Raw genomic sequence first — 21,998 nt, forward strand, 5'->3', positions numbered from 1 at the left:
CTTAAAAATATGTTGCAACCCTTTTAGGCAACATGTGTTAACACAATCCTTGAAGTCTACAACTCAATGAAACCTCACTGTCCTGCTTTCTTACAAGATTAAAAAAATATTTTTTTTTCCCAAACTGCCTCTCACTTTAAAATTCCTTGCTTTACTGCAAGTGAATGTGGAAATGCAATTCCTCGATTCTACGCCTCAGTTTCTTACTTAACAGTTTCTAAATGTTGTTGTGACAAGCTCAATCCAGGCACTGTCTTTAGCTAAAAATAGGTTTTGATTATGAGTGAGCCAGTCTCTGAGAAAACCGTTGTTTATGTATGGGTCAAAATTCTAAGCTGTGAGGTGTTTACAAAAATTACTGCGTAAAATGAAGAGGTGACCTTTTGTGAAACTTCAGTAGGTCACACCTGCTTGAATTTAACAAGAATTGAGTGCATGGCATTTATTGTACATGTAGAGGTTCCTGCTCTAAACAGCAAAATCCACATGATATCCCCAGAACGCTTAGACTAAAAGCAATGATTCAAATCCTATACATTCATAACCCCCAGGAGTCCGATTGTATTAGCTATTATAAACAGCACCTACCTCTCAGGACAGGGGTCTCTAGTTCTGTTCAATGGAAACCGCCCCTAGCTACTGATATTGTTAGCTTTGACTACATCAAACAAGAGTAAAATAGTGGTCAACATATGTACGATTAGCAGCAGTGACCACCACAGTGCAGGGTTGCCAGCAGGATACAAAAAAAGGCTTTGTAAATTTGAGATGCCTCTGGCACAAAGGTAATAGTACTAATAATTAGTCTCCAACGTTGTGTATACATCAGTCAAATATTACATTTAAATGTGTTTTGGAAATTATGAGTTTTTAAAAAACACGCATTTTCATCTCGAAAACGTATTTTTCTATTTTGATTTACATAAATATTAATTTAATCAAACAAAAGCTTCTCATTTAATAGGCTGGGCTGCATACAGGGGAGCTACTGACAGGTAGCCGGAAACCTACAAGTATGCCACAAGTTACTGCTTACAGAAGGCACTGGTAATCAGGGCCACAGTCTCAGACTCGCCTAACTTCCCAGTCCTGCTTTTCCAATATACACGCCCCCCTTACTCAGACCACAAATTAGTCCATTCTTCGCCACAGCTCAGTGTCATTTCAACAATTGCACGGCTCTCTCGCCTGATGCACTTTTCGATGGCTTGGCTGCTTTACCCAACCATGGTGCCTATATCTTTCGCGGGCCCCTCAACTTTCCCAGGACCCCCTTATTATTTGTAGGCCACCTCCGCCCTTTCAGTCCAAGCTGCCACTGCCCAGGAAATCCCCAGCCGCCAGCCTCTCTGCCAACGCGAGAACGGTGGAAAGTAATTCACTACCTTCTGCCGAACCCAAGGCCGGGGTCCGCGGATAACGAAGACCATAGGGTACCCGGTCGGCCGGGGCCAGACTTGTATCACCACGCTCAGCTTTTCCGCCTCCTGAGGTCCAGCCGGGGCCTCGCGGCAACCCTCAGCCAATCGGAAGTCAGGCCTGGTGGCACCCGCGGACCACTCGTGGAAGGGGGCGGGGCAACGACCTTACGCATGCGCCAGCCCCCGGGCGACGTGCTGGTCACGTGACGCGGCGCCGTCACTACGTCGTTTCCTGTGATGGGGACTATTCGCTAGTGCGGCGGCGGCGGCAGGTAATCATTACCGCGCTTTACATATTCATATTCATACCGCGCGCCGCGCAATTTAGCATAATGTATTAGTACTCGGGATTATTATAATCACGGCCGGGCGGCGGGGCCCGGGCAGGGCCTGAGCGGCGCAGGGCGGGGGGGTCGGAGCGGCGCCCGGGGGGGTAGCGGGTGCATTATCTGCCGAGTCCACAAGAGAGCCAAGGGAGGGGGCAGAAGGAGGGGGGGCGCGGCTGCATATTCATAGCAGAGGCCGCAGAGGGGGGAGCCTGGCCCGGGGAGAGAGCGAGAGGGAGGGAGCCCGTGAAGGGAGCTGGGGAGGGTGCCCGACCTCGGGTGGAGCGAGAGAAGGGATCTGCGGGTGGAAGGCGTCCCGGTCACGGAGGGGCGCTGCCCGGCCGGGGAGGGAGGGGACATATGCAGTGGAGAGGGAGGGAGTGCATTGGGGTAGGGTGCCCGGTGAGGGAGGGAGGGAGCTGCGGGGTGGGTCGGATGCGCTAGGCGCTGGCTTGCACCGGAGCGGCTGCTCCCGAAGGTGGGGGCCTGTCGCGGGGCCCATCCATCAGCCGCAGCCAGCGAGGGTCAGCGATCCGCTTGCCCTGCTTTGTTCTGATAATGACTGTCTCTGGGCAGGGCTCTGGGCTGGTCATCAGCTCCCTCTTCGCCCCCACATTGGCCAGACCTGCGGCCGGTCTGTGTCAGGGGCGGATTGTTGTGCAAACCCTGGAGGGGGCGTAGTCCTGCAATACCCAGTCTAGCTCCCAGAGTTTGTTTACGTTTGGCTCCACGCCGTTGTGCCATTTAACATTCACCTTATATACAGCAGGCGTCACGCTAGAGGGCAGCTTAAGGCCTGCTCCACGTGAAGACCTATTTATGTTTATATCTCATTGGCAAAACAGCACGAGTAGGTGGCGTGAGCAGTGAATAATGCATATTCCAGCTCATTAAGCCCAGAAGTTTGTGCGTAATGCACTTGTATATTCAGTTAACCCATGTGTATGAAACCGTTTCAGACATCCTCCTTTAAATATCGCTTTCCTGACGCGGTGTGTACAAATACAAATAACCTATTTATGCAGGTTCTGCCAGATTGTCACAAACTTTATATTAAGGCATTGTCTGAGTCGTTCACCTATTAGCACAGTTAACAAGCAGTGACTCGGTTTTCACTAATATTTTTATGTGACATGAGTTCTGCGGCCATGTCTGCTGTAGACAGATCACTGCTTTGTGTTGAGTGGCGAGGGTGATTGCACGTCAGACTGGTATAAGGACATTTGTAGTCCTTTTAGTGTAGCTTTTCCTTTCTGTTGGAATTTTCTTTGCGTTAGGTTCTGACAGTACATATACAGTATCTGAAAGTACATATACAGTATCTGAAAAGTCAGAATATTCAATTCCACATTTGTATCAATAACAAAATGTAATTATGAGAGTGCACTTGGTTTTGAATGTGAAGCCCCAGAAAATGAACAAATAACTTCATAATGAGAAAATGATAGCTGGGCAGCTTTGAAACTGGATTTCCTTTTAGTGGGCGAATAAGTGGTCTTTTCGGTGTCCAGCCTTTGATTTGGTTAACTTCTCGTCGCATACTCAAATTTTTAAGTTTTGTCCAAAAAGGCCCTCCCTCCAGCTTGAGTGATTATAGAAGAATCTTGTTTTCTTCGTTATTCCTCAATATGTCTTTGCTTCACCTTCTTTATTGTCGATTTTGTGTTTGTTAGTGTGGAATGGTAATATTTCCTCTTTTTTGGGTGGCCGTTAATTTCTGAGTTGGTTATGCATTAAGGTCTATATGTTCTGAGCTTTTTTTATGCAGCAGTTAGTGGAATAGCTGGCCTTCCTATTAACAGCGGACCACTTAATAAGGACACTCAAAGCGTATATTTTTCTGTATTGATGATAATATGCTATACTGCACATTTTTCCCTTGTTGACTTTCTGTGGATTGATTGTTGCTCGAGCATGAGTTACTTAAATACGAACTACTCCGTAAAGTGGGCCAGCCGTGCTAAGAATGGTGATACCCCACCTTTTTTTTAAAGGTACTTTTGTGAATAAATTGTCATTCAAATTGTGTAGCACCAAACTATTAGTAATGTCTTGCATATACGAGCAACTACACGACTATATATGCTCCCCAGGTTTCGCCAAAATATCTAACATTTCTTCATTGGTGAGTTTGTGGTCTGTATCCTATCAGTTGTAGTCTGTAGCCTTTGCTGTTGGTGCTAGCTTTGAAAAGTACCCTGTCCCACCCTTGAAGAATGCAGTCCTAGAAGTGCAGTAGCATATTTTATAGCGCCTCATCCACTGATGAGGCCGTTTTCTGGGGGGTTGTGTACAAAGTCGCTGCCATTTGTGAGGCTCAAAGGAGTATTGCGGTGGACTTGCTGTTGTGCTTAAGCATCTATGGAAGCATAGATGTAAGTGAAAGGGTTACGTTTCTGTATAGTTAAGATTATTTGGTAATTTATTAGGAATTTGTACCGATTCTTGTGTTAGATGAGAAGAGTCTGAGTTTGTGGTTTAGTCTGCGCAAGAAGTAAAAGATGCACGAGTTGCTCCAACAATTAAGAGGTCCACCTAGTAGTGTCAGAGGGGCACCCTCTTGGAATGGTGCAGCTTCCTAACTTGAATAAGAGTAAATGAGTTACCTTCTCTTTAACAGAAATGGCTTAGCCTTTGCCTCCTTGCATATGCTACATAATTGGCTATTATGTTTTGATCTACAGAGACTATAACCCAAACCTCGTATGTGTTTAATTTGTTTAACGCAGGAAACAGAAACGCTCGTGAATGTCTTACATGAAGGAACACACAAACATTTCACCTGTGATAGGGAGTGCAAGTTGTGTACAGTTATAGAAATGAGAAATTGCGTGCCTTTTGTGTTGTTAATTACATTTTTAGCAGGTTTCTCCTGTGTAATCGAGAATAAAGTTTCAAAAGGCTTTTGATTTTCCTCTAACAACCATTTAAAAGCGCTCTTAATGTTAGTTGAAGAACTGCTCATGAAACATTCCTGATTAATTGAATTTTGGTGTGCTTGAGAAAAGCTTTTCCTTTTGTAATAGGACTCCCACACATTGTGTCAACGTTTTTTTTATTTTTACTGAGGGGAGTTAGAAAATGAAATAGGAAAGCTAGTTTAAATCGGGTAAATCATTGCTTTGTTGTTAACTGTGGTCGTGGTGAATAATACTTGTCTATATTGGTTATCCGAGACTGTATGTTCTGTGCAGGTGCTCCTTTTCCAAATTTTCCATTCTTGTCCTCACTGTATTCAGTGGCTAGTTCAAATCTGTATGTTTCATTAAAGCCCGCTGTTTTATCCACAGCTGAAAATTCCTCATGATTAGTTAGTTTGTTTCAAAATTTCCATATGGACTGGATTGCAAGTCTATAAATAACACAGCACATTTTGTAACATACATATATATTTACATCTACTTTTCACAGTTGGTAGTAAAATAGATGTTTCTGAAAATGTATTTTCTTGCTCTTGTCCCTTTCTGTACAATTGACACGAACACTTAACACCTGTATTCCAGCTTTTCTGGTAAGTTGCTTTTAAACCGGTTTCCCCCCTCCATACATGGGAGATTGATAAAATCAGAAAAAACAAGTTCTGAATAAGCGTCATTTGAATCGCTAGGAGCCACAATGTGTACAACTTCAGAACTCTCCAAATTGTTAAATAGTGTTAAAATAATTTTTATATTTATACGAAATAAACATTTTATTAACAAAAAACACAGGCCTGGTGCTTTACATTTTTTTAACACTTATTGTGTTACATCCATTAATTACACAGTCATGCTTTTGTAATGTCCTTTCTGTGCCTCATGTATGTTCTGTTTTTATTTTAATATCAATATGTATTTAAATTGGGATATGTTGAGTAGTTACTCCATTACATAGGTACAGGTTGTATTTGCTCACTGATTTGTCCGTAGTTGTTATCCTGCTGACGACAACCTAACTTGAAAGGAAAAAGTTTCAAAATAACGGTCTTGTTTGAAGTTACTTTCATTATACCCGCACAGAAAGGTGCAATTTTAGTTTAATCCAAATAGTTTGTGTTGGACAACCAGGCACGTTTAAAATTACTGTGCTTCTGTGTGGCTCTTGGAGGATGGTTTCAAGTCCTAATACTATCCTTGTTAATATGACCATGAATCCTTTCTGTTCTTATTCAAGTAAGGGTTTAAGTGTAATAAAAAAAAAATAAGCTATTGCAGTGCCTATGTCTCGGTTAGGTACACACCTCCCGGGTGCGGTTGGTTGGTGGAGATGCACACATGTGACAGTTGATGTGTTCGAATTACCTTCACATTCATACCTACTTCACAAATTTTGCTTAATTCTGTGCCCAGCTAGGTTGAAGTATTTGGAATTTTCTGTTGCTAGTAGGAAACTAATTTACAATTAGTTCAAATTTGTGTAAAGTGTAATCTATATTAAGGAACGCTACTCTTTCCATCTTCTCACTAATCTCTTGTTACGTTTTATAATATTCCTTGAGTAGAGTGTTGAAATAGCTGTCGGTCAATGAGCTGATAATTCTGGTGAGTTTCTTGTCCGCTGTGACGTTGAAGGATTTTGTTTTCTACTTGTGTTGCATGACATAAGTTAACAGTTGAAAGACAGAATTTTAAACCACCATTTAATCTACTTGAGAGCCAGATCTTTTCAGGAAGAGGCAGTAATCTTCAAAAGAACTAATGCTTCTACATATTGTTCGCAATGCGGTCATCATATAGAAATATGTTTTGTAACCTTGCTGGCATATGCCACTTCCTTTGGCCTGCTAATATAATGTTTTGCTAGAAATGTGAGTGTGATAATAAAGATTTGATTTTTTCAAATGGCGACTTGACATGGGCAGCTTGGCACCCATGACTATGTAGCTCAAATACCATCTTTTTAGTACAGTTGTAGCGGACTTAAGCATGGGAGATTTTTCAAAACGTTGAATGCTATTTATAGATTATTAATGAGTAGTGGAAGTATAAACAAAAACATTCTACACCTTTCCTTGCACAATTAAATGCGTTTATGTGTAATATTAGGAGGCATTTGTTTGGTACAGCATTTGTTTTTAATTTACTATTTGGGGCTATTTCTGTCAATAGTTACACAAGTAGGTGTTAAGTTGGTTTGTTGTGACTAGTTTATGTAAGACTTTGCTAGTTTAAACATTTGCTTCATTTGTTTATGAATTTGGCATCACCAAATTGGAGTAGTACACATTTTGAAACTTCAAAAGCTTTGGATGTTTAAGCATACTCTTTAAAGCTATTGGTATTTTTATTTTTGCTGAAGGGGTTGGGCTGTTGATGCATTTGTATACTTGGGAATCAAAAATTTAAAAATGATTAAGACCAGAATTTATTTATTGGACTCAGCTTCCCATAAAGCTACATTTGTGCCAAGTCGTTTATAGGATGAGGTCAATTCCATTTCGTGGCCTCTTTTTTTAAAAATGTTTAGAAAATATAAGTACTGTGACATGTCACAGATCTATAAGGAGGTGGTTCTTTCCTGTCCTCCGGAATAAAAAAACAAAAATGTTTAAACCACAAACTATCGCCAGGGCCACTGGAATTATGCTGCACGGAGTGTCCTATCATTCAGCAGGGTTTAATAAATTATGCAGCAAGAAAAGGCAAATTATGCGGAAATTTGTGACAGTATTACTTCATTTTTTTAAACGTGTTAATGTCTGGGCATCAGTTGTACCTCATCAATACCAGTTTAACACCGAAATATAGCAATAAGCTACAAAAAGGTTACCAGTCAACCTTTTCAAAGGGCCTTGTACTGCGCAGCAACACGCTGCTTTTTTGCTAACTTTTGAACCATTTGACCTAGAAATTGCTTTTTGTTAACATATGTAAAAAAATGAGGCAGATTATGTGGCAAATGCAGCAAATCTACTATTGTGCGAAAATTGCCGCGGCAGCACAATTGCATAAATCCAGTGGCCTTGACTGTGACCAATAGTTAACATGCAACTAAACTGATACTGCCAAACGAGGCTCAAGTCAACTGAATAGATGAATTTCCAGTACCTTTCCTAAACTGATAAAATAGTGTACTGCAATTTGAGTTAAGCAGGAAGAGCATTTCAAAGAGAAGGTGTGAGGACTGAAAATGAAGCCCCCTGCTGGATCTCAGAAACTAATGTGGGGCAACTAGGAAAGAGAAGGTCTTGGATCACGGTGGGGGTGCTTTGTGGAAGAGAAATTCAAGAATGCCTTCACGAAGGAAGATGCAGTGTGGTAAAACAAACGCCTTGGGGCAGAACCATCTGCCTTAAATTGAATCAGTTTAGAGACGGGCAGCAAATGCAACTTTTGCTGTGCCTCCAAAAATCTGTCGGATTTCCTAATATTGTAAATAAGCTGCAGAGCTCTGACAGTACCAGCTGGAGGGCAAGAATAGAGGACGCAGGGCATGCCAATATAGCATACATTTGCCAGTAGCATAACAAAACTTAGAGGACCCCCTGCTACGTACCGGTGGAGGCCCTCTTTCCCCCTGGACTTAGACACGGGCCTGACGCCCGTGCACAGTGTACTGTGCTGAGAGCCCCTCCCGAGCCGCGGGGGGACCTTTGTTATGCCACTGGCATTAGCATACTCTAACCTGAAGATGGATACGGCATTGACTACAGCAGTTTTAAGATGTTTCAGAATAAGACACGACTTTCTTCATTTGAAAATCGCAACGGAGACGGTCATGTTTATTTGATTGGATAGAATATGGTTCTAATCAATCCAAAAGCCAAGGTCTTTGACTTGATACTCACGGGTTGGAGCATCCCCTTTAGTTGATGTCCAGACAGTGGGTATTTAAGAGGAATCGTGCCGTATTCTAGTTTTAGGGACGTTAGGTCTCAAAGTTGTTTTTCAAAGCAGAACTGGTGACAAATATCGTGGGAACATCTTGAATTTCATTGGTGGATTTATCAGGCCATAAAATAAGTTGGGTGTCTTCTGTATGGGATGTCACCCAAATACCTAAACCTTACCATATTAGCAAAGGGATTTAAAATACATTTTTCAAATTAATGAAAGTGAAGAGACGTGTGAAACTCCACATTCAGTAGAGAATGGCTCTAAACGGAAAGGAGAAAGATAGGGGTTGACTCCTGCCATAGAGAAATGAAGCAAAACGTTGTTAAGAAGTACTATTGTGTATCCCACCTCTTCAATGCGCTTGCCCTGAATGACATGTTGAGTATAATGAGGGACAGGGAGAGGCGTAGCTTTAGGGCGGGTGTTGCACTCCCTCTAGTAAATGTATTTTTCTGGTCCATAGTTGGATACAGGTGCTTTCAGTTGGGTATGGTGATGTGACGGATTTTGCCTGTACATATACGGACACAAATGTACACATACGGTCTCCCGCTTAGTTTTGAAAGTCTGCAACAATGTCAGTTATTTTACAAAATATTGAGTTTTCTTTCACTTAGTGCCCCTAGCAATCCACACTGCTCTCCTTTGCACTGTATTTTAACATTATATGAGCCTGATTGTAGATGCCCCCTGGCGCAGAGGCCCCGTGTGCCGGGAAGGCCGTGCAGAGGGGCCTGGTCTCAGGGTCTCCCGGTACCGAGGCCCACCAGGGTCTGCCTCCATACCCCGAGCCCCCTCGGCGCCCAGGGCCTCCCCTCCGCCCCGGCTGCTCGTCAGCGCCCTCGGAGCGGAGGGTCCCGCGGGCACCCCCGGGCCCCAGCGCGCCGTCTCGTGTCGGGACAGCTCCACGGAGGCCTCCCCGGGCCCTGGCCTCGGAGCCCCGCGGGCTCGGCTCTCATTAGAATAATGGCCGCGCGGGGAGGTTTCCAGCATTGAAATGGCGCCGCCCGCCCTCCGCTCATGTTTACTAATTCGGGATCTCATCGCAGCCACTCAGCGCCGCGGAGCTGCCGTCTGAGGCGGCGTGTTTATGTCCGCGGCCTCCCATGTGCTGCGGCCGGGGAGGGAGCAGCCCCTCGGGGTACTGGGGCTTCAGTCCGCGGTCACCGGCTGAGCTTCACCTCCTCCCGCCGCAGGGAGACGGACGGACTCTCAGCCCGCAGCGGTGTACCGAGTCCGTCCCTGCGCCTCCAAGCAGCGCCGGCGTGAAGCCTGTGCCATCGTCTCCGAGGACGGGCCGATATTTCCTTCATTCGGGATTGTGCCGGAATACACTTTATTATAATCAGTGGAAGACGTTAACCTTCAGTTAATGGCGCTCAAGTTATTTTCTTACGACTGTCTCGATTTGAAGTCACAATGTCCATATATTAAAGAAAATAGGATCACTGCTCTCTTGTAAGAACGTATAACAAGTGAACAGCGGCCTCCCAGCAGGGCTGGTGTGTGCTAAAGTGGAATGATTGTGTGTATATATTCAGTGTATATATAATAAGTGTATATGTGGAGAGTGTGTGTATATATTAAATATTGACGGTGGTAGGAATTTCCAGTGAGAACGATTCTTCTGGTTAGAGTCTTTGCTCAAATTCTTTGTAGAATGAACACGTTATTTTGGAAACCATCACTGGGCATTTTGTCCAGTAAAACTGTGACCATTTTTTGTTGTACCAGAGAGCCTAACTTTGTATGTTTTTAGGCACTGGGCTGACTTTCGAAATTCAACATGGGTTAAGTGCTTGAATTCACGTCGGCCACGGGCACTTGTTCAGGGCCGCATTCCCGTTTTGTAAACCTCAGTTTGGTGCCCTAAGACGGACAGGTATGCCCAGACGTGGGTCCAGTGCACACTGCCACTGGAACCAAGCTTTATCTGGCCGATGAGCCCTAATAAGGGTGAAACCGATCCTGGATGCTAGTGTTCAAGGAGGACCTGGCAATGCGGGCTGGACTTTTCCCATTGGAGCAGGGGGCAAGACTGATTTGCATATGTCTGGGTCCTATTTGAGATTGTATGGTATGCAAAATAATGATTTTGTTCCAACCTTGACCATTGGCTAGCCTGCCAAATCCACCATTTGATACAGAGTATGTGAAATAGAGCTGCAAGGGACAGCTGTACACAGGGAAGATTAAACGTAGCTTAGTGAACAAGACCTATTCCTTCCAGTCAGTGTCTGGTCATTCTTCTACTTTGGAATATCTCAGGATGGGTGAGTGCTAGTTACTCAACTAAAAGGAGAAGATTTACCGCGAAGTACAGCACAACAGGCATGCAATATAATAATTTGTTGTTTGATATGGCTCTCTGTAGGTAAAAAAATGCTGATATTTTTTGCTTTTTGCTCCCAAGCCTATGCTGTCTCCCCGTGCCAAACCTTAGGACTCTGGACACTTCCCTGTTGTCTGGCAGCAGGGAAGCCAGTCACCGTCCTACCAAAGATAAGGTGGTGGGGGAAGGACATGGCTGTAGTGCCGCCCCCGGCTGGCCCCATGTGATAGGTGTGCTAGATACCTGGGGGAGGTTGCTGCCCTGGTTACCTAGCCAAATTCTGGTGCATGTGCCGCCCCTGTTGGGAACCCCGTTGGCCCCGTCTGAGGCCTGATTGAGTAGGCCTGTGGGTGCCTGCGCTCAGGATAGGAATCCTGAAAGGGGGGTGGGGGGCATACCGAACAGGAGCTGGCTGCTTCCAAAGGCAGGAAGCAGGTTCACTGATACATGGCTATGGGCCATGAGCACCGGTCCCCTGTGTGGTGCAGTAGCCCAGAAGGTGCCTAACCGCAGGTGGGCACCACACGACTCAAGAGCCTAGGGGCTTGGAGCACTTTCCTCCTGCCAATGTAGGGTGATAGAGCCCTCGCCATCCCTACGAGTTAAAAACAGGCACTGTCACCCGTGTGCAGTTTGAGTCGCTGTGCTGGGCCAGGTATGGATGGAGGTTGACCTCTCCAACCTGGATGTCCATATCTGCGATCGAGTGGGGAGGTTCATATGGGGATGCGCACACGGCTGAAGTGACAACAGTGCACGTATTTAGATAATAGGAACACAGCATGAGGGCTCAGGCTGATCGAGGCGCACGAGCACCATGGTGATGGCTGTTATCGAAGTGTCCCCTACCTAGGGCTCAAGTGCCTGGGAAGTGCTGAACACCCACTCGTGTTTACACTGCCAGAGAGAGCTGCTCTACCCTTACAGTGTTATGAGACACCAATCTTATTAAGTCCAGTTACAATAAGGGGAGCAGCCTCGTACTGTTTGGTATCATTGGATTCAGGGTAACAAACCCGAGCCATTGTTAATTGTAGCTTTGTCACCCCTGGCAGGGAAATGCCACTTCTGGGAAGTGGTCATTTCTAGGCATTGGAACTGGTACTGGTGCCCTGTAAGTAAGGCTTCATTCCAGAGGTCCTAGGGGAAGGGCACATCTGCTCATTCCTCAAATGACCGCTATAAAACGTGGGGCATCCAGAATGACAGATCCCTGCCTTTTAGGGCCTGGTGAGATAGATTGGAGGGGGAGAGGTTGTGACACTTGGCCTCCTGGAGCCAAAGCCTGGCACCCATAAAGATACAGATCTGCATTTCAGGACCCTAGGGCAGACATGGAAGAAATTTAGGGGAGACATCTGTGGTTCAAACGAAAACCCTTCGAACCACCGCCCACTTCAAAGGCTTTACTTAGTATAAGTAGGGGTACTCAGTCTGCAACTTAGAGTACCACCAACGGATACGTGGGACCGGTGTGGCTGAACTACGTCGGCACACTGTCAGAGGAATCTGGGTGCCCAGGAGGATAACTGTCCAAGGAAGGGGATCCGCGCACCCTTACTGATTAGAGACTGGCCTGAGGCTGATTGCCTGCTGCTGTGTTGTATCCTGAAGTGGCATTTCGAGGTCAGGTTGGCTGCTCCCTGTTCTCTGCGGAGGTCTCAAGGACATCAAAGACCTCCTGAAAGGGACCAACATCATGGTTGGTACATCTGGAGATCAGTGCCCTCTGTTTGTGCTCACATCTTGCCAGGCTCCACCTAGCAGGAGCGGTGTGCATGTGGACCAGGAGCTAAGTTTGGAGACCGGGCGCATCAGGTGCAGGGTAGCAATGTACTGCATGTGCTACTGGTGTGTGGCCCACTGCACCATGAGACGGCTTGCGAAGTGAACAGATCACAGTTGCGGGACCCTGCTGGAGGATCGTTGAGGTTGAGTGGGAGCATTTCTCTTGTGTGACCCTTGGTTGCATGCTCATGTGGATGTGTGGATACAACCCAAGGAGTGCTTTACGTGCCCTAGTATTTCGCAGCAGAACTTGTCTAGTGTGTTCATCCGGCGAGTCCAGTACTGCTAAGGTGGGCAGAGTACCTCAACCCAGATGGGTATGTAAACCTAGTCCCTAGTGGAACCGGAAGGTCTGGTGAGGTTCAAGTCATCACGCACCAGACTAGTGCCTCCTGTTGAGGGGCGTACAATGCTTGAAGTTGGTTGAAGAAACCTGGTTCTGTCCAGGAACACCCAGTCATCAGGGACACTGCAGTGAGCACTTTCTACGTGGGACTGAACCTGTCTTGGGCCACTGAAAGTTCACGGGCACTAGAAAGGGTGTTTCCAATCCAGAGACATGGACCTGGTAACTTGTGTGCAACCTGAAGTGTCTAGGGTGGGTCGAGTCAACTCACTCCGGCTGCGCCTCTCGATTCAGGAGGTGCTGAATGTGGTTACTATTTGGTAACAATGGATTGTCTGGCGGGGCTGGGCGCTTTCGAGTCTAAGGGTTGGCCCTGGTGACCATACCCCTGTGTTTTGCAGACCTCTGAGTGAACCTATTTGGAGCTTGAAGGTCTCCTCCTTAATTCTTCACTGGCTGTCTTTCCGGTCCCCTACCTTAAACCCGACACCTGAGGAGTTGTGACTTAGACGTGAGACGCTGGGTGTGATGGCAGAAAGTTACTATAATCTGTGGGGCAAGGGTAACTGGAGGCTGGTTGGAGGGCGGGTTGGGACCAAGAGGGTGTACAAGCGTATGGGTATACACTTGGCAGTTGTCCGGGCACTGCATTAAGGTGCTGAAAGCGAGTGCGTACAAGAGTGTGTGCGTGCATACTAGCAACAACTAATACCCGTGCCTAGGTGCGGGGTAGATGTGAGGAAATGAGTATGAATGAGAACGAGTGAGTGCTGGGGCAGCACTGTGGTGTTGCTGGGTACTTCGGGCTCTTCCAGGGGGGTTCATAAGTTTGCTATCACATTTTACTAGCACAGCTGAGGCTGTGGGTCTAAGTGGGATTGTGGCTTACTGTGATATACATTGCCTGACTGGTCTGTGCCAAGCTACCCAATGGTAAGTGCAGGTTATCTAGCAGGTGTACTTGACCACCCCAGACAGGAGTGGCACGTTCCACCTGGCTGAGCTTACGCTTTAGCCAATCGGACCGAGACGCCTCCAACATTAGTATATCAATAAAGGCGTGGTTTACCAGCTTCTGTTACTGGCCTGGCCATGATGAGCCCTAAACAATAGCAGGGGACTGGTGAGGTCCAGAACAGAATAAACAACAACTTTAGCAAAAGTTGAGCAGTTTTATTATTTGTTTGGTGTTGCCCCTTCACAGTGTTGTTAAAAGTAATATCAGTAGTTCTTGATGATTTAAAGTGTCCTTACTTTCTGAAAACGCAGGTTGAAAGTAGAGTAATTATGACAGGGACAGATCAGCTTTCGGAGGACGAAATGCATGCAGTGGGGGGAAATTGGAGCAGAGGGCAAGTTCCAAAGACTTATTCGGTTGGTGGGAAAGACTTCTTTAAAGAGGATTGTTTTTAAATGTTTTTGGAAGGTGTAAGATTATGTTGATTCATAAGATAAGTGTAAAGGGGATTTTAGAGCTTAGCTCCTATGACTGTGAAAGAATCCATATGGATATTCAGGGCTTTGAGTTTCCTCCTTCTTTGCTCACTTCATTGGAGTTTAGGTTTACGAAAAACTAGAGCCTAGCTAGGCTTTTGGGTGATTCAATATATATGCAGACTGTTGAGCTCAACTTTTGTGCTGATACTGCTTAGATGTTGTCTGGCTTGTTCTGTGAATTCCCAGGGAATCTTGAATAATTATTTGGTGTGGTTGAAACTCACAGTGAACCTGACACTGAATCATTGTTTTTTATTTTCTAGATTCCTTGGGGTATTTTCATTTGAGAGTTACACAATGCTGTATCAGACGTCTGAGTTTTTGTCCCTCTTTTTAATTTTCTGCCAAACCTTTTCATTTCTACCTGCTCTGGGTTGAACCACTTGAATGAGATGTGAGCTACGGTACACCTATAGGGAGATTAGAGGGAGAAAACAAGGTGTGGGATAAAAGCAGGGTGCCAGCTAGTCTGAATGTGAAAAGTCGTGACAACGGGCACTCTTGCCACGCAAGGACTGACTGTAGAGGATTTTCTAAACTGTTATCTTTATTGTTTGTGTCCCAGAAGTAGTGTGATGTATATTACAGATTCATATGCCCTTTCCCTTGGTCTGTTAGAGAAATACAGGAGATAAGGTATACCCAGAACTTATGAAAGTAAAATTTATGGGAAGTAGCAACAAGCTTGCAAGTAGGAAGCGCATAATTTGGCACAACACTACGTTTCGCTTGGCCCCTGGCTGGGAAGAGGGATGGGAGCTTCTACTTCAGGTTGTGTCCAGCCAATTGAAAGATCAAAGGAGACAGAAGCTAGTACAAACCACAAAAAGAATCAAACTGGAACTCTGAAAGAAGGGGAAACAACAAGGAATGGACTGAAGCAAATGGAGAAGGACCTGATAGGCGGTGCAAAAAGCGACGAAGTCCAGACCAGGGGCAACACACACTTTTCCATGAGCCATCTGGAAATAGTCGTGCAATCTTATGCTGTTGCCACAGTTATTGAGCTGAAACCCCAGCCGACCTGTGACCCCTGTCTTGGAATGAGACCGCTCATATTACTGCAGACATACTCCTCCTGGCCATATTGTAGTCAAACAGGTGCCTGCGAACATAGTCTGCTTATCTGCCAGCTGACCTCCGCAACCACCATATTGACCCTGGATACCATAGATGCCGGGTGACCGTGTTCAACTCCCCAAACTGCATTCCTTATCGCTTCTGCATAATGACATTATTCGATCTGAAGTTGCTGCCGAACCTGGATGGTGCCTCCATAGTCGGCCCTGCATTCACATTAAAAAAAAAAAAAAAAGGCAAGTTGATCAATGCTTTTGCTGTATGGAAAGGAATGAACGGGCACATTTTTCCTTAATATTACAATGCAGTAGGGTTGATGGTGATGAAGGATTCAACATGCATGAAGGAACCATTTAGAACAAGCCTTCTCCCATAGAAGGCAAACGTCCGCTTTAAAGGGAAGTAGTTCGAGCTGTGTAGTGGAAAGAAGAAAAATACAGCATCTCGATCTTGCATGTCTGACTTTGCTGTACATGTTTAAAGTTAATATATTCACCTCAATGTAGAGGCATGTGGGTGACATAAACCTAATAAACTACATACCGCGTAATTTCTGGATGAATAGCCAGTGGAAGTTCCTGAGGTCAGAGATGATGTGGGTCCTTTTGGGAAGTGGGAGGATGAGTCCAGCAGCTGAGTTTTGAATCTCTGGAGTCTCTTCAGGTTTCCTGCATAGAGCATATTGCTGTAGTCCAGCCGGCTGGTGACTAGGGCTTGAGTATTGTTTTTCCTGGTACTGATGGGAAGCCACCTGAAGATCTTTTGGGGCATGTGAAGCAGGTGGAGGAGATGGTGTTGATCTGGCAATCTCTTGGTGAGTCTGCTGTCCAGGGTGATGTCATGGTTGTGGGTGTGGTCTGTCAGTGCAGGTGTGGGTCAGAGGGCCACCAGATGTTGTTTCACAGGGAGGTGTTTTTCCTACAAATCAGTACTTCTGCCTTGGTGAGCTTCAGGCAGTTGGTCTTCATCCTGTCGGTGATACTCTTCATGCAGTTGTGGAAGTTGGTCCTAGTGATGAAAGGTTCTTCTGAGAGCGAGAAGATGAGCTGAATGTCGCCTGCATAGGATATAATGTTGAGGCCACGGATTCTGAAGATGTTGGCCAGGGCGTCATCTAAGTGTTGAACAGAGTAGGGCTGAGGGATGAACCTTGAAAGATGGTGCTCTTGGGTTCCGAAGTGAAGGGTGGTAGGTAGATTCTCTGGATTCGTCCCGTGAGGAAGGATGCGATTCACTTGAGAGGGTCTCCCTGGATCCAGATGTGGTTGAGTCTCTTGATGAGTTTGTGGTGGGATACAAAGTTGAATGCTGCTGAGAGGTTGATGAGGACCAGGGCCGATGTAACCCTCCCTCCCGCGGTCATGTAGGGTATGGATGTTGTCGGTGGCACTGATCCGGGCAGTCTCTTGCTGCGGTTGGTGCGGAAACCAGATTCGGATGTGTCCAGTAGGTTTTTCCCATCCAGCTGTTCGGAGAGTTGGTGGTTGATGGCCTTCTCAAGGACCTTTGCGGGGATGTTGAGCTGGGAGATCACAGAAACGTTCTGTAAATAGGGTATGTTTATAGTTGGCTGTTGTGGCAACTAGACATCACCAGGGTGGATGATTGAAGAAGATGTAGGCAGTAAATGGGAGGCTATTTGCTTTAAATGGGATGGTAACTGATGTGCATGGGTATTCAAAGGAGGGTGGTTACTGTGTGAGTTGCGATTGTCTTGCTCAGCAGGATGCCTTCTCCCCATCCGATCTTTATAGGGAGCTGCATGTGTGACTGAGTATTGGAGATGGTCTGGGTTCTAGCGATTGTATTGATATGTAGACAAGGGTTATGAAAGTCCAGGTGGTATGTGATTGTTTTTTGTTGCAAGTGGAGCGGGTACTCCGTTGACAGAATGGGACTGAGAAGTTGTGCAAGCTGTTGTGAAGACCTCCTTAGTTTGTTTCCTGCTCAGTGTGAGGAGTGGGGTAGATGAGGTGACTTATGATTGGTCTGTGGAGACAGGGCGTTGTGATGAAATGTGGTTGGGTGTATGTTATGTTGTTCAGCAATATTCGGTATTGGGCATCATGGTTGGTCCAATAGGTATACAGTTTTAGCAAGTGCAGTTCAAGGTATTGCTGGATTTAATGTCAGTTGAGCTCTAGGGAAAACTGCAATACCTAATGCTGCTTAAAACAATATGTTGAGCATAAAAGTACAAAAAATCAAAGTAATGATTGTCAGGAAACAAACTGCATTGGGGGGCACATGGTTCTTGAATAATGTAAAATTGGAGGTAGATTGTCAATATGTATATACCCAATTCTAATGTTTACCTCTAATTTACCCAGGCAGCCTCGTGAGGAAAACATGTTAAATTACCCACTTCTAAGGATTTTTTTAGTCTTCAGCTTTATTCGTTAAGGTTTATATTGCTAACACTCTTCTATATGAGGTTAAATGTTAGGAGTAGTGTACTTGAGGATGTTTTGAAAAAACTGAGGGTGGATAAAGGACACCTTACACCTCTGTGTGCTACACTGTCTAGTGGGGGACCACTTCTACAACTGGGGATTGTAGATCTCAATTGTAGGCCAACATCATTCAGACTCGGGGGACTGATTATGACCTTGGTGGATGGGATACTCCGTCACAAATGTTATGGATATCCCACCCGCCGTTTTACAATTTCCAATGGACATAATGGAACTTGTAATACAGCAGCCAGGGTATCCGTCAGGTTTGTGAAGAAGTATTCCAGGGTCGTAATCAGGCCTTTAATCTCTGCTTTTGAGGATATGAGTGGGTACTATTGGACACTTGATTTGTATCACGCTTGAACAGGCAGTTTTACATGCGTATTCCCTAAATGGCTTATTACATAATGATTTTGGGGGCCTTGGTTAATAAAAAAAAAAAAATCCGCTACAAGAATAATAAAAATAAAAAAATCATATTGAGGCTATACTTACAAGTTAATTAATCATTAGAGTTTTGGTTGTGTTTACGCCCACTATGATCAAATTAAGATTGTCCACCTGTATACCACTCTATTATAAAGGATATGATGCAGTTTACCTGCATGCTGCTATGGATTTGGAAGTTTCCCAAATGTTAAGATTGGGTGGTAACCGGTTACAGACTATAGTTTGTCTTGACTAACCTACGGAAAAAATGATCCATAGCATATGATATCCTCAATCTGTACCTAACACACATTTCATCTTTTATTTATCAGCCGTCCATGATAAATAAGGTGTTGAGCCACTTAACAATTTTCTACCTCAGATAAAATCTCTGAAGCTTTGTCACTGTTAGATCTTTTTAGAATTATAATTTGATGTTTTTTTTCTACTAATGGTTTTCTGAATATGGTTTTTATGTGCACTGAATATTTAGAAAGTATTCTGTGGAAACTATATCTGAATTTAAGGTTGACTTTGCAGCTTTCACTGGACATGCAGTTTGACAGCTCTTGACACAAACGTAACTTTATTTTTGTTATTACTGTATTTACATTTAGTAACTTAAGTACTCTCTCAAGGATTTTGCAGTTCCTTGCACTTTTTCGATAGGGAACAAACGGGCAGTCATTGGGGCTTGTGACTCGCCGTTTTCGTGAGTTATATAAAGATCTTTAAATAAAGGGCAAAACAAACACACGAGAGGTCTGGTGGTGTTAAAGAACAGTATAATGATTGTAAGAAACACTTGATTTGAACCGTGGGCTACCTGTCTAGTTGTAGCCCATCAAGAGCTTGGTGTAATGGGCCAGTTGACTGGAGACCAGTCGTCCAGAAGGAGATGTGCCCATTTTGAGAGAAAGAGGCGTGGAGTAACGGTTGCGCATATAACTAACTTTACTCTCCTATAATATGACTCTAAAAAGCATCGCCAAGGTGCACCTATAACATTTACTAAGAATACTGCCCAGCAGGCTTTCCGGTATTTACAGAAGTAACTTCAATGAAACATCTTGTCTCTAAATACAACACCGAATAGAAAACGCATCTCAGGTTAGTTGCAGTAGGAGATGGCTTCAAAAAAGCACCAAATCATGTAGCGTCTTGAATTCTAATCCAAACAGCTATGTACACTTGGTGTTGCTGTAGGAAAAGCCGTGCCTTAAGCATGCTTTGCAGGGGTGTGGTCTGGTTCCTAAACTCACAAGTAGCACACACCATTTCATGTGATGTACTGAGCTGAAGAGCTGCCCATAGACCTTGGCTGATGCCATTAGAGAAATCTCCCTCAACGATAGCCGAGCACATAGGTGCTGCCATGAGGTACAGAGTTAGGCTAAGGCATGCCACGTGGAGGCAGTGTCAAAAATAAACAAAGACACCGCACCCTAGGATGTGCCCTTTGAATGGGGGGAGGAGGCCCGTTTTCCTGTTGGTACAGAACCCTGCATGAAAATAATCTCCGTCGAGTGACTAGAAAAAGAACTGATACAGAGTGCTTCCCTCCATGTAATCTAGATGACTAACATAAGGTCCGCTGGGAATATCCAGTACCGTGGGACCAAATTACGCTTCAGTGTTCACAACTATTCTGAAAAAGGCACATTATGTGGTTTATTGTGCAGCCAAAGGCAAGTTTTATAGCACATTCTGTGGCCTTACTGTGTTGGTTCTTAGACTTTTAAACGGTGGTATCAAATGGGTCCCGATGCTATTAAAATACATAGGCTTTATGAGGAAGAAACGTAAATATTCGGTGATTCTCCGACAACTGATGATGTAATCTGGTGATTTTGCTTGGCATCGAAGAACAGGAATGCCATTTTATCAACGCTGACCTTTCTAACTCTTAAAGTGAAATAGTTTGTGTACAACACACACAGCAGCCAGCCATTCTATATGTACTCACGTGCTGACTGCCCCTTTTTATTTTGCCTTATGTAGTTCTGTTTCTAAACGTGTCTTCATTTGTAGGTTTACTGTCTGTTCACACTGTACGACCACTTGGAGCACCTTTTAAAAAAAAAAAAAAAAAAACAAGAAACAAGCTGAGCTGGTAAATGTGACTCTGGTAACCTGCGTGTGGCCCATTGAAGTAACCTCTACTTTGAGAACAGTGCGGCACATAACATGCATTTGCATGAGCCCGGAAGTAAAGATTTTCATGATGAAGAAGGAATCACTGTTAGCAATCTTTTTAAGTTGTTTAAATATGTTAGGGTTGTAATTCCCGGAGCAGATGATCTAGGCCTTCCCTGGTTTGCGGGTATTAACACCATCTGAATGCTTGTCTCTAACATACTAGCTAAACTCGGCTAAATGTCTTTGTTTATTTTAGGTTTGTTTATTAAAACCAGAGGCTTTTTTAATGCAAATTAAGTAGGATGTAGTAGTTTGTGGGGCAAGAGGTGTAGTTACATGATTGCAAAGAAAACAGCAGAATTAAATAATGTTTTAAGTAATCCCTTAAGCACAGTACACTATTCACAGGCGGCAGGCATCTGACTGGGTCCATATGGGAGGGGGCACCTCAAGGTACTTTGCAGGGGTCCCCACTCAAGTTTTGTTACCCCACTTCACGATTCTTCCTTCATATCCTCTCATCGCTCATTTCCCGTGCTCCTACAATGTTACTTCTCACCGCTCCCCTCCTGCTTTTTTGGTACTGTTTGATACCAGCACACCACAGGTTGTTAGTGTCACTTTTAACAATGATTTAAAACAAGCATTTGCAATGCACTAGTTCTCACATTTTATTGAGTTAGAGCTATTGGCATTGTAAGTTCATAGCTGGACTTTTCTTGCCACATAAATTGTTCAACCCTGCCTCATAATTGCGTCTTTTCCTGCCCTATAATTCCAGAGGCCCAGCATTTAACTAAAGCACTTCCATGTACCTGCTCCTTCTATCTTAAAACATATACAATTATCATGTAAACCTTTATCAGAAATAAACTTTTGGCATTTAGGTGTAATGCTCAATACACCATAATTAAAATATAATTTGGGGCGGATTGGAGGGTGAAAGGAAAGAGGGAGTCGGGAGTAAAGATGGAGCCGACAAGTGGTGTAGTAAATGTTATGGGCCCTGGAGTAAGAAAGGAAATGGTTTACTGGAATTTCAGTAGGAAAACAGAGCAGTAGTTAGAGTTGAGTGAGGTCTGTAGGTCTCTGGGCCCCTGTGCCACTGCACCTGTTGCTCCATTGATAACTAGGTCTCAGGATAGAAAGGGGATGGGACAGAAAAAGATTAGCAAAAGGAATACAACAGACATGAAGAAAAAGAAGGGGTCGTGAAGAAATTAAAGAAGGGAAAGAAAAAATGAGAAAATGAAAACACACCTAAGAAAAGAAATAGAGCAAATGTGTGAGACAAAAGGGAAAAAGCTAGAGAGTGAAAGATACAAAGGAAAAAATAATGAAAAGTGTGAAAAGAAAGAGAAAAATGAAC

General features: G+C 44.5%; 1 protein-coding gene across 11 annotated transcripts in view; it reads left to right on the forward strand.

The window, feature by feature from the left end:
* The first annotated feature begins 1,625 nt into the window (after nucleotides 1-1,625).
* POU2F1 (POU class 2 homeobox 1) overlaps nucleotides 1,626-21,998 on the forward strand; it is a 511,154-nt gene continuing 490,781 nt past the window's right edge. For all 11 annotated transcript variants that reach the window (XM_069202748.1, XM_069202752.1, XM_069202754.1 and 8 more), the window contains exon 1: nucleotides 1,626-1,693. The gene's annotated coding sequence lies outside the window, so the exon portion shown is untranslated. The remainder of the gene's footprint in view (nucleotides 1,694-21,998) is intronic.

Source organism: Pleurodeles waltl, chromosome 8, assembly GCF_031143425.1.
Source record: "Pleurodeles waltl isolate 20211129_DDA chromosome 8, aPleWal1.hap1.20221129, whole genome shotgun sequence".
NCBI lineage: Eukaryota > Metazoa > Chordata > Amphibia > Caudata > Salamandridae > Pleurodeles > Pleurodeles waltl.